Source organism: Amia ocellicauda, chromosome 10 (genome assembly GCF_036373705.1).
Source record: "Amia ocellicauda isolate fAmiCal2 chromosome 10, fAmiCal2.hap1, whole genome shotgun sequence".
Classification (NCBI taxonomy): Eukaryota; Metazoa; Chordata; class Actinopteri; order Amiiformes; family Amiidae; genus Amia; species Amia ocellicauda.
Window position 1 is genome coordinate 36,933,028 of NC_089859.1, and position 12,118 is coordinate 36,945,145.

Below are 12,118 nucleotides of genomic sequence, written 5' to 3' on the forward strand. Positions count from 1 at the left end.
TGCTTCATTATACATACTGATGCAACTTCCTTCACTATTCAAATTTAGACAACCTACTAGGGTGAGACTATACGGACTTTTCTGGTGAACATTTCCCATAATGCCTCGCTGCTCACGGAGATACCCGAGAGCCGCCGAAGGTGATTCCTGCTCGCGGAGAAAGCCGAGAGTTTACCGAAGGTGACGTCACAACAAGATTCGTAGCGAAGCCAATTTTTGCGGGTTGATTGATAGAAAGATTGGGGATTCCTTGGTGATTTTCTAAAAATAATAACTTAATGGGGCCTATACAAATTATTACACAGTACCGTGCTTGAGTATGTCATTCGCATCTGTAATTCCAGTTCAGTTCACTGGTGTAAACGTGTGTGAAGAGTTTGTTCATCTGCTTAATCTCCAGGAAAGGATGCCTAGTCTGGGGCAGGTATACAACGGACAGGTTGCTGATCTGCCATAGACAAGAGCAGTGTAAATAATCATGTTTGATATTAATAATAATTGTTTATAATGTTACTATAGATCATCTAGCCTCCCAAATGAACAGCATAGATAAAGCATAGCAATGTTATCGCTAAGTAAGCCTCCCGTATCCCAAAAAGCCTGCTTTAAGATATTGACAATGTACATATATATATATATATATATATATATATATATATATATATATATATATATATATATATATATATACGTATATATATATATGTATATATATATATATATATATATATATATATATATATATATATATATATATATATATATACGTATATATATATATGTATATATATATATATATATAACAGTAATAACTACAAGCTATGTCTACAACAGTCCTGTCTGTATCATGTGATATGTACATAATAGGGGAAACACTGAATACTATGGTTTTAATATATCTTCTAATCTTCTGAATTTACAGCTTGTTAGTATATTTGCAGTGTTAGACCCAGACAGCCAGCGGAATCGGCCGGTTCTGTATCTTCATGAAAACGCAAATCAGTGTTGGCGGTCAACGCTGTTGTATATATTTAACTTAAAAAACGGCATATTCTGTACTTTATAGTTTATATTACTTTACTATTACATTGTATTTTAGAATGTTTTACTTGGTATAGAAAATCAATACACAAATAACAAAAAGTAAATGAGCCTTGCTGTAGTATGTTGCACAAATCCTGCTCACAATAAGACAGTTGTAAGATCTTCAATGTGAGAGATCAATTCATCTTCAGCTTCACGTCTCAGATCTCAGTTGGCTCACTGAAAAACAGAATTTAGAATAAGACTTTTAATCGTATACCATTAAGTATAGATTTGTATGTGTCTAAATATTTCAGTAGGACAACATACTGTCACACTGTAGGGATGAGCTCTGACAGGTTAACAACACACAACGTTGTAGCAACGTCAATTACGTTACGTCATATGTGTTAGCATAAACCTACAATCAGCTGAATTTACACTGGGATTGACGAAGAATAACTATTAATAACATAGTATTTATTATTTATATACTTTCTATCACCATAAAATATGAATACAGTATGAATTTTGAAAAGGTGTTTATTATGCTTATTTCAAACAGGTTTGGCATACAGTTATGGATGCATCAGACTGAAAAGTACCTGCAATATACAAACAGAAGTACAGAACTTTTTTTTTCATTTACACCAATGAATTGTATCTCTTTATATATTATTTTTGTCAGCATTTATCAAAAATGGTCTTTAGTAATATTGCTTGATTACTATCTCTGACCTTACCATTGCACTTGCCTTACAAAACCTGTGTAGTACATTTACTAATTAATTAAGTAATTTGATATTAATCAAGTATTTTGAACATTTAAAATTAATGTTTTATATACGTACGTGTGTATGTATATGAATAAAATGTGTACATGAAATATTTAGAGAAATACAAACCTATACTTAGTAATAACAGAATGCCTGGATTACAAGTCTTATTCTTAATTCTGTTTTCACAAATTAAGTGAGCCTGAAGTAAACAAACTGAGATCTAAGACACGAAGATGAAGATGAATGGATGCATGAGCTTGAAATGAGAATAGTCTCATCTCTCACCTCGATTGTGAGTAGGATTTGTGCAACATATTACAACAAGAGCTTTGGACACTGATACATTTAAAGGGAATGTTTTCATCTTATATTATTTAAAATAATATTTATAAGAATTTCCCAAAGGACAGATTTACAAATTGCCTAGTTTTTTAAATTTATTTTTAAACTTCAAATAATAATAATAATAATAATAATAATAATAATAATAATAATAATAATAATAATAATAAATCAAACTTTGCATTCCCCTTCTTTCACTCATGCAATCATTACTTTGAATTCAAGGTTTTAAATACTGTTATTTATGTATTTATTTATTTTTGCAGTTTTATACTTTTACTATTTTATTGCTAAACTTTGAGTTGCACGTTATCGTGGTGGTGGGTTTCTAGGTAAACATACTGCAGTAAACATGTTTTTGTTTTTTTTATTCCTTGGTGAACATACTGTTGTAAAAGTAGGCTATGTTTTAAACCTGGGCCGATGCCGGCAGCCGGGTGCGGGCCGATTCCGGAGAGTAATACAGTTTGACACCGGGCCGAAGCAAGTAGCTCAGTTTGGGTGTCTGACAAGCTGAGCTACTTGCATGTAATGAAGCGATGAAGTGTAACACGGTAGGGGGACTGAACTTAATTTGATGATTGACAGTGAAGCGAGTCCGGAGTGTCTCTTTTTTTAAAATAATTGTTGTACTAAACTTTTGCTAAATATTTCCTGAAAGTTTCATTCACATCCGTTGCTTATAATATGAAAAAAAGCCCATTTGTTGTTAGACCTTTACAAAAAAAAAAAAAAAAAAGATTCCTCACTGGCGTTCAATGACAGATTAGATTAGACCTACATTAACATAACAACAAACGAAACAGCGCATTTTATAAATCATGATGTCTCCCCGGTGTTAAACAAAGCCTACAACCTACAACCTAAATACTGTAATTACCATGTAAACCTACAATGCAATGTAAACCCTGCATTAAATCATTCGCCAGCGTGATGTTACTTTCACAGAATCAAAATCCGACTATCCATATTTGCTAGTCTTTAGATATGTCCATCAAATGTAGAACTCGAAGTGAAAACTTTAAAATCGTATTTGTTCACTTTTATATATAGCATTCACTTACAAACGAACTTGAAAAATATCGCATCCAGAAAAGGAATGTCGCATAATGTTGCTTTACAATATGAAAATACCGTGAAAGCTGTAGGGACTGAGGGACACAAGCGCAGTAGGGCTCTGGTTTGCTTTGACTCTCAAATTAGCAATCGCTAGTGCACAAAATGTAATCATTTATATTTAATCTTAATTGTAAACTACTGAAACGAAATTAATCAACGTATCCAGTCGCCACCCCCGCCCTCCATTGCTACGTTGCTGCACTTATATTTAGGAATGATTTCATAAAGCAGATATAGCTATCTAACATGAACTGAAGCCTATACCTAGCTATATCACGTTACTGCGTACTGGCTTGCTAAGAATCGCTTCTTGTTGTGACGTCACCTTCAGCAGCTCTCGGCTCTGGATGTCTCTGCGAGCAGCGAGGCATTAAGGGAAATTTTCACCAGAAAAGTCGGTATAGTCTCAACCCAACCTACTATTCAGACAATACCATAATATTCCCTGAAGGGGAAGCATGGTTGACTCTCCCTACTTTTTTATTTTTTTAATTGCTGTAACTTATCATACAGCTGATACAGTAAACCTGGGTAAAAAATGGAAAAAGGGGAAATAATAAATAAACAAATGCACTCAAGTTAACCTATCGCAAGACATCCTTTTTTTTACAATATAGATATGCTTTGCTTAAATGCAGAGTAAATACACAGCACAATATGCAAATAATGTAATTCGATATGGGGCAGGATTAAATATAAAATGTTCGCAATGTGCGAACGTGAAAAGTTGCGGAAGAGTCACAGAATCTCGCAGCTGTGCTCCTTGCTGAATTAAATGTAAAATATGAGCACTTGCGAACAGGGAGGAGACATATTTTGCAGGCGTGGCTTCCGGGATGGATGGCCAGCAGGGTTGCCAGATTGGTGGGAAATTAGGGGGAAATTGAAGCCATGGGGGGAACGTGGGGGGAAAAGGATATGAAACAGGGGCCAAAAGTAAAAAAACAGGGGATTATTTTCCTCATTGTAAATTCCCCTCAGTGCATTCAATAAGAGTTCACTTCATCAGCCCCTCCCCCACAGACCTCACTTCATCAACCCCAGCCCCCCGGACCTCACTTCATCAGCAGCACCCCCCCCGGACCTCAGTTCATTACCCCCCCCTAAACCACCCCCGGACCTCACATCATCAACCCCCCCTCCCCCCCCCGTACCTCACTTCATCAGTCATTCTCACGCCTCCATCTCATAGTTCACCACCAGAGGTCGTCATCCCCCGAATTCTAAACCATCCCTTCCATTCATCAGCGTCAATCAATCCATTAACATTCCACAACGCCATGTGCACATGCAAGTTTCAGCCTCCAACCCTATTGGCCACGCACCTCACATCCCTGTTCCCTGCTTCACTAAGCTCTCCATTTAAACCCCTGAGTCCCTACAATCAATGCTAAGTTTTGCTCTTCTTCATGTTGACAACTCTAAGTATTCCAGCTATCTCTACCTGTGCCTAGTTAGCGACTCTTTAGCCTTTTCTCCTCAACCATCGCCTCCCGGATTCTCATTACGGATTTGTTTGTACCATCGCCCAACATACCACCTGCCTTCCTGACTACTCTTTTGCCTGCTCCTTCGAATCCTGTTTGCCTGCTCTTGACCCTCGCCTGTCCCGACTCTTCTCCATCTCTCTGCTCCTGGGTTCTGCAGTCCGGTGCATGGTCCGCCTTGACAGAAAACTTAGCCTTAACACATAGGGGAGGAGGCAGAACCAGCAGGCATTCATCCTCTGCTGGTGGAGGTAGAGGCAGCTCCTGCTGCTCTGCTCCTGGTGGTGGAGGTGGCAGAGGCTGAGGCAGCTCTTGCTGCTCTGCTCCTGGTGGTGGAGGCAGAGGCAGCAGGTATTCTTCCTTTGCTGCCAGAGGCCTGGGTGCTGGACGCACAGGCTCCCCCCCCTCTGGGTGCTGGATGCACGGGCTCCCCCTCCTCGTATTGAGCAGTGGCGTTGCCATGGGTGTGCCAGGGTATGCCTGTGCCATCCAAAGAGGCAGCACCCGGAAATCGGATGCAGAATGCATTTTTTGTTATAGCCTTATGCTGGGGTCACGCTACCTGCGCCGAAACAACCATTGGTATTTGAAGTATTTTAATAAATAAGTATGGAAATCTTATTCTCCTGTCATGTTTATTCTTCCGGTTTCAGATGCACATCCACAGTCTCTTTTCTGGCTACGCTACTGGTATTGAGTGGAGCATATGGCCACCATGTGCCCATATGCCCCACAGCCAGGGCACAACTCTGTCAGGAGGTTTACCCTGTACACCTCCCAGCTGCATTGTTGTTGTTTTTTTTTTCCAAAACCAAGCCAGTGGTACTGCTCCAAGCCTCCCGCTGGCACTATCCCACTTCTAACACCATATATGGCGGGGTAGCCAGTAATGGAGGCTTGGAGATGGACCACACGTCCACACGTACACACAAAGTAAGTCTTTAATTAAATAAACACCAAACAAAATCAACCGGCACGAGGGCCAACCAATAGATAAATAAACAACCACAAATAAACCAGATGACACAGGCTGGTCAAGGACTTCACAGTGACCTGGAACAATTCAAAACCACCACTAGCAACAAGCCATGCTTGTTTTCTCCCCCCCCCCAATCACCCCATCCACCTGCAGTACATGAGCAGGCAGGGAGGGACAATTAACCCCAACCCTGCCACAGATGTCCAAAGGGAGTGGAACACCACATCAGCCAGTAGAGAACGCAAAGCTGGGTGCCATTTACAGTATGATTGAAATATTTATTAAAAAAATGTGCAAACAGGAACACAGGCCTTTGTACACTGACTAACTTATTCTTTATGACGAGGGATTGACGTATTTTCCTTTTCCTCTTTTATATCATAGGAGCTACTGTCCAGAAGTGACCGCATACCCTTCCAGTGAACATCGGCTCAACAATTAATGCAACATTATCTGTGAGCCAAGGCCAAGAGTAAGGAGCATGATTTAGGCTCAATGGACCTTTTTGAGTAAAAAAACATACATGAACCATTTACATGAACTTTCTATAATGTCTATAACTTGCTAGGCACTTAAGTAATTGAGAGCTCAGTTGGAACTAAGAACAGCAGGGTAGGGGGTACTCGAGGACCAGGGTTGGGAACTGTTGAGTTATAACGTCCTATTGTAATGTTGGGGTCTGGAGGAGATCCTTATTTTAATAATAATTTGTCTGGATGCAAACTCTTTTGTCTAATAACAGGTTTTTAATTGACTAACTTCACACATGCATCTCTGTTTTTCTCTCTCCCTAAAACTAAACTTCCTGCTTTACCTGTACTGCTCCAGCATAAACTTGAACAACACCATACCTATATCCAGCAAACATCCACCACTCAGTTCAAAGCCATATCATATACTTAACAGAGAACTAAAAACCAGTTTAAGCCTTACCTTTGTTTTAATATGTTAGTCAAGTATATTTACTTTTAAACAATTACAGGAACAGTCTTACACTATTAATACTTGTTTTTTTGATTACTGGTGATCAAATAGTGAGGGAAGATCAGGAGCACAGTGACAGACAGAAATTACTAATAAGGTGTTCTTGATTTTGACGTGTTCGGCAGGTGCTTGCCAGTAAACCTGAGGGAAACTGTGAGGGACAAGAGGGAGAACCTCACCATTAATAGAAAAGAAGATCGGACAAGCCAAACAATGAGAAAAAGTGCACATTAAAAAAAAAAAAAATTAAAACAATTGTGTTTGTGTATTTCAATTATCTTGTAAATATTAAGCTATGCTTATAGGGATAGACATTATCACATTGAGCATGGGTTAAATAATAGTGCTATGTATTTGGTCTAATCCTTTTTAATGTATGCATATGGCTGAATGCAGTATGTTACTATAATCTGTACAAGAATTTGTTATTCATTTGCCATATATACGGGTATATTTTGTATTTAGTTAGGTTTTCTTAACAACAAGGTAACATCTTTAACTTTGAGAGGAGAAACAGGAAATCCACACACAGACAAACAAATGGGTGGATACATTTGGAAAAAACCATGGGCTATACATTCGGACAAACCCATTTCTCTTATCATACAAAAACAGAAAAGGTGAGAGAATTTAAGAAAGGGTGTATCGTTAACTGCTTTATTTGGCCTCCCACTAATAAATCCAATTTGCCAAGTCTGCACAAAATGTAATTATTTCTAATATCAATATAAAATATGATATTGTTAATATAAATATAATATATTTGTCCAGCACATCACACAGATGCTCGATTGGATTGAGATCTGGGGAATTTGGAGGCCAAGTCAACACATTGAACTCATGATTCATCAGACCAGGCCACCTTCTTCCATTGCTCCGTGGTCCAGTTCTGATGCTCACATGCCCATTGTAGGCGCTTTTGGCAGTGGACAGGGGTCAGCATGGGCACCCTGACTGGTCTGCGGCTACGCAGCCCCATACGCAACAAACTGCGATGCACTGTGTGTTCTGACCCCTTTCTATCAGAACCAGCATTAACTTTTTCAGCAATTTGACCTACAGTAGCTCGTCTGTTGGATCGGACCACACGGGCCAGCCTTCGCTCCCCACGTGCATCAATGAGCCTTGGCCACCCATGACCCTGTCGCCGGTTCACCGCTTTTCCTTCCTTGGACCACTTTTGATAGGTACTGACCACTGCAGACTGGGAACACCCCACAAGAGCTGCAGTTTTGGAGATGCTCTGACCCAGTTGTCCAGCTATCACAATTTGGCCCTTGTCAGAGTCATTCAGATCCTTACGCCTGTCAATTTTTCCTGCTTCTAAGATATCAACTTTGAGGACAAAATGTTCACTTGCTGCATAATGTATCCCACCCACTGACAGGTGCCATGATAACAAGGTTATCAGTGTTATTCACTTCTCCTGTCAGTGGTCATAATGTTATGGCTGATCGGTGTATATATATATATATACAGTGAGGGAAAAAAGTATTTGATCCCCTGCTGATTTTGTATGTTTGCCCACTGACAAAGAAATGATCAGTCTATCATTTTAATGGTAGGTGTATTTTAACAATGAGAGACAGAATAACAACAAAAAAATCCAGAAAAACGCATTTCAATAAAGTTATACATTGATTTGCATGTTAATGAAGGAAATAAGTATTTGACCCCTTCCACTTAGTACTTGGTGGCAAAACCCTTGTTGGCAATCACAGAGGTCAGATGTTTCTTGTAGTTGGCCACCAGGTTTGCACACATCTCAGGAGGGATTTTGTCCCACTGCTCTTTGCAGATCCTCTCCAAGTCATTAAGGTTTTGAGGCTGACGTTTGGCAACTCGAACCTTCAGCTCCCTCCACAGATTTTCTATGGGATTAGAAAATTAGAAGATTAGAAAAGTTATGGAGACTGGTTAGGCCACTCCAGGACCTTAATGTGCTTCTTCTTGAGCCACTCCTTTGTTGCCTTGGCTGTGTGTTTTGGGTCATTGTCATGCTGGAATACCCATCCACGACCCATTTTCAATGCCCTGGCTGAGGGAAGGAGGTTCTCACCCAAGATTTGACGGTACATGGCCCCGTCCATTGTCCCTTTGATGCGGTGCAGTTGTCCTGTCCCCTTAGCAGAAAAACACCCCCAAAGCATAATGTTTCCACCTACATGTTTGACGGTGGGGATGGTGTTCTTGGGGTCATTCCTCCTCCTCCAAACATGGCGAGTTGAGTTGATGCCAAAGAGCTCGATTTTGGTCTCATCTGACCACAACACTTTCACCCAGTTCTCCTCTGAATACCAATTGTTTTCTTGGTGACTATGGTCCCAGCTGCCTTGAGATCATTAACAAGATCCTCCCATGTAGTTCTGGGCTGATTCCTCACCATTCTCATGATCATTGAAACTCCACGAGGTGAGATCTTGCATGGAAACCCAGACCGAGGGAGACTGACAGTTATTTTGTGTTTCTTCCATTTGCGAATAATTGCACCAACTGTTGTCACCTTCTCACCAAGCTGCTTGGTGATGGTCTTGTAGCCCATTCCAGCCGTGTGTAGGTCTACAGTCTTGTCCCTGACATCCTTGGACAGCTCTTTGGTCTTGGCCATGGTGGAGAGTTTGGAATCTGATTGATTGATTGCTTCTGTGGACAGGTGTCTTTTATACAGGTAAGAGAGTGCTCCTAATCTCAGCTCGTTACCTGTATAAAAGACACCTGGTAGCCAGAAATCGTGCTGATTGATAGGGGATCAAATACTTATTTCCCTCATTAACATGCAAATAAATTCATAATTTGTTTGAAATGTGTTTTTCTGGATTTGTTTGTTGTTATTCTGTCTCTCACTGTTAAAATACACCTACCATTAAAATTATAGACTTATCAGTGGGAAAACGTACAAAATCAGCAGGGGATCAAATACTTTTTTCCCTCACTGTATAAACATTAATAATTGGGAAGTTGATTTAAATATTTTGGTTAAATACAATTCTGTACCCAAATTGAACAAATCTCATGTTTTTATATGACTGTCTGTGTATGATAACTGATTTAAGGGAAATAATATATATAGCATTGGTAAGTATTGTGCAATAAATTAGAAAAACTGCACACCTGGTACCAGGACAACTCTTTAATTTGTGTACCCTTCAGACAGTAAAGACCAGTGGTAAAATCCATCATAGTTGACAGCTGACCCGGGGTATGCAAACAGTCAGTGCAAATGTTTGATGTTAAAGCAATGGATTGCAATATGATATCATGACCAAATTGGAAGCTCTGTCTTTATTTTAATATAGGATAAAAAAGTATAACAGTTTAATTAGGTACACATTTAGTTTTGCTCTAGGTTGGAAACTTTTTATATCACAATTTTTTTCCATGTCTAGATATGTTGAGTCACATCAGTGTTTGATTTTAGTTCCTGTTAAAAGGGAAAGAAAAGAGCATGTGCAATAGTTAGTTATGATGGGAGGCGCACATTGAGGTTGGTGCATTTTAACATTCAAATAAGGCCATGGGAATTTAGCAGCTTATCCTCACTTGATATGCCTAGAATAAATCAGGAGGCAAATTAACCACTCTCCCTCCTCACCATTGCTTATAAAATAATTAACACCAAACGTATACCGTGACACACCTGGATCTTATATGATTGAAGTTAGAAAAAAAAAAAAAAAAAAACATGAATAGACTTGTTTTAGGGTTTTAGGCTTGTTAGTTTCTCCTTCAGCAAATGACCAGTTTCTTAACCACCTTGTCTGTAATCCACAGACACTTTGTAGTGTATAACAGCAAAAACTCTGCTCTGATATAAACGGTCTATTATCAATGGGCAACAGTGAGGACACAAGCCATGACATTTTTTTTTTCGATGCACCATATCAATGCCTGAGTGATGAAAATGTCTATTGACCTACTGATTAAACTACTGTTATCATTGAAGGCATCTGCTTTCCTATCATTTAAATTACTAAGAATGCCATGGATATATATTTTTCCCTTATTTTACAAAAAGATGGCAGGCAGATCAAAATATGCATTTGTACAATACAGCCCATGAAAGTACCACATAAAGAATACAGAATAAAATTGTTTATAACCATATGCTTGGTATTGTCATGTAAAGACCATGTTCTTCAGATTATTTCTCAGTGTCATGGGAGGGGACAATTCAATTCATTGGGAAAGGTTAAGTATGTTAAATGCATGAATTTGAGAAAATTAAAATCAATAATGCACAGGACCATTATTTTCCATTATTAATTAGTTAATCCTCAACTTTGCCTTAGTAATACTAAAGATATCAAGGTGTTTGATTTAAAAATAAATGCAAATAATAATTTCCCTTTTGGAGCAAAATAGTATTTTAAATGCATCTTGATTAACAAACATTCCACCCTAAAAATAGAACCTCCATGATGTGACAAATGTAGTGTTAAATTCAATAATTTAACTGAAATGGTAGCCTTAATATATTGCTCCCACAAAATAATGGGTGGTGCTTTCCTGTTTCCATAAAGCTAATTATACCTCTCAGGAGGTTGGGGAATTTCTCAGGAAAAACCAGCAAAGACAATGACAATGAGGGATTTTTTTAGTAGCCTTGTTTGTTCATCTGATAATAATGACACAATGACCTAACATATTTTATTTTAAGCTAATTAATATGAAGAAAATCATAATTTTACAATCTTGCTTTTAAATCTTTAATTGAAATGTCATGTTTTGCATATTCTGTTACATTGTTTACATTGTGTGATTATTACAAATAAATGAGTTACTTATTTTTCAAATAATATGTTGTCATTGTTGGCAGCTTGAAAAAAAAAAACCTGCTGTAAATAAAAACAACAACAGATGCTTAACATGTGATTGAATGTACAGTGGCTCTCAAAAGTATTCACCCCCCTTGGACTTTTCCACATTTCATTGTTACAACATTAAATCAGAATGGATTTAATCAGGAGTTTTTGCCACTGATCAACACAGAAAATGTCAAAGTGAAAAATATAATCTGCAAATTGTTCTAATTACAAATACGAAACAAAAGAAAATACTCGAATGCATAAGTAATAACCCCTTTTGCTATGACACACCTGAACTGTGGTGAAACCAATTGTCTTTAGAATTCAGAGGCGGAATGAAGTGCACCTCTGTGCAATTAAGGTGTATCATGATTTCAGGTTAAATACACCTGTCTCTGGGAAGTCCCACAGTTGGTTAGTACAATTCCTAACAAAAACTACATCATGATTCGAAGGAACATTCAACTCCAATCCGAAATAAAGTTCTTCAAAAGCACCAATCAGAGGTAGGATATAAGAACATTTTCAAGGCATTGAATATCCCCTGGAGCACAATAAAGTCCTTTATTAAGAAATGGAGAGAATTTGGCACAACTGTGA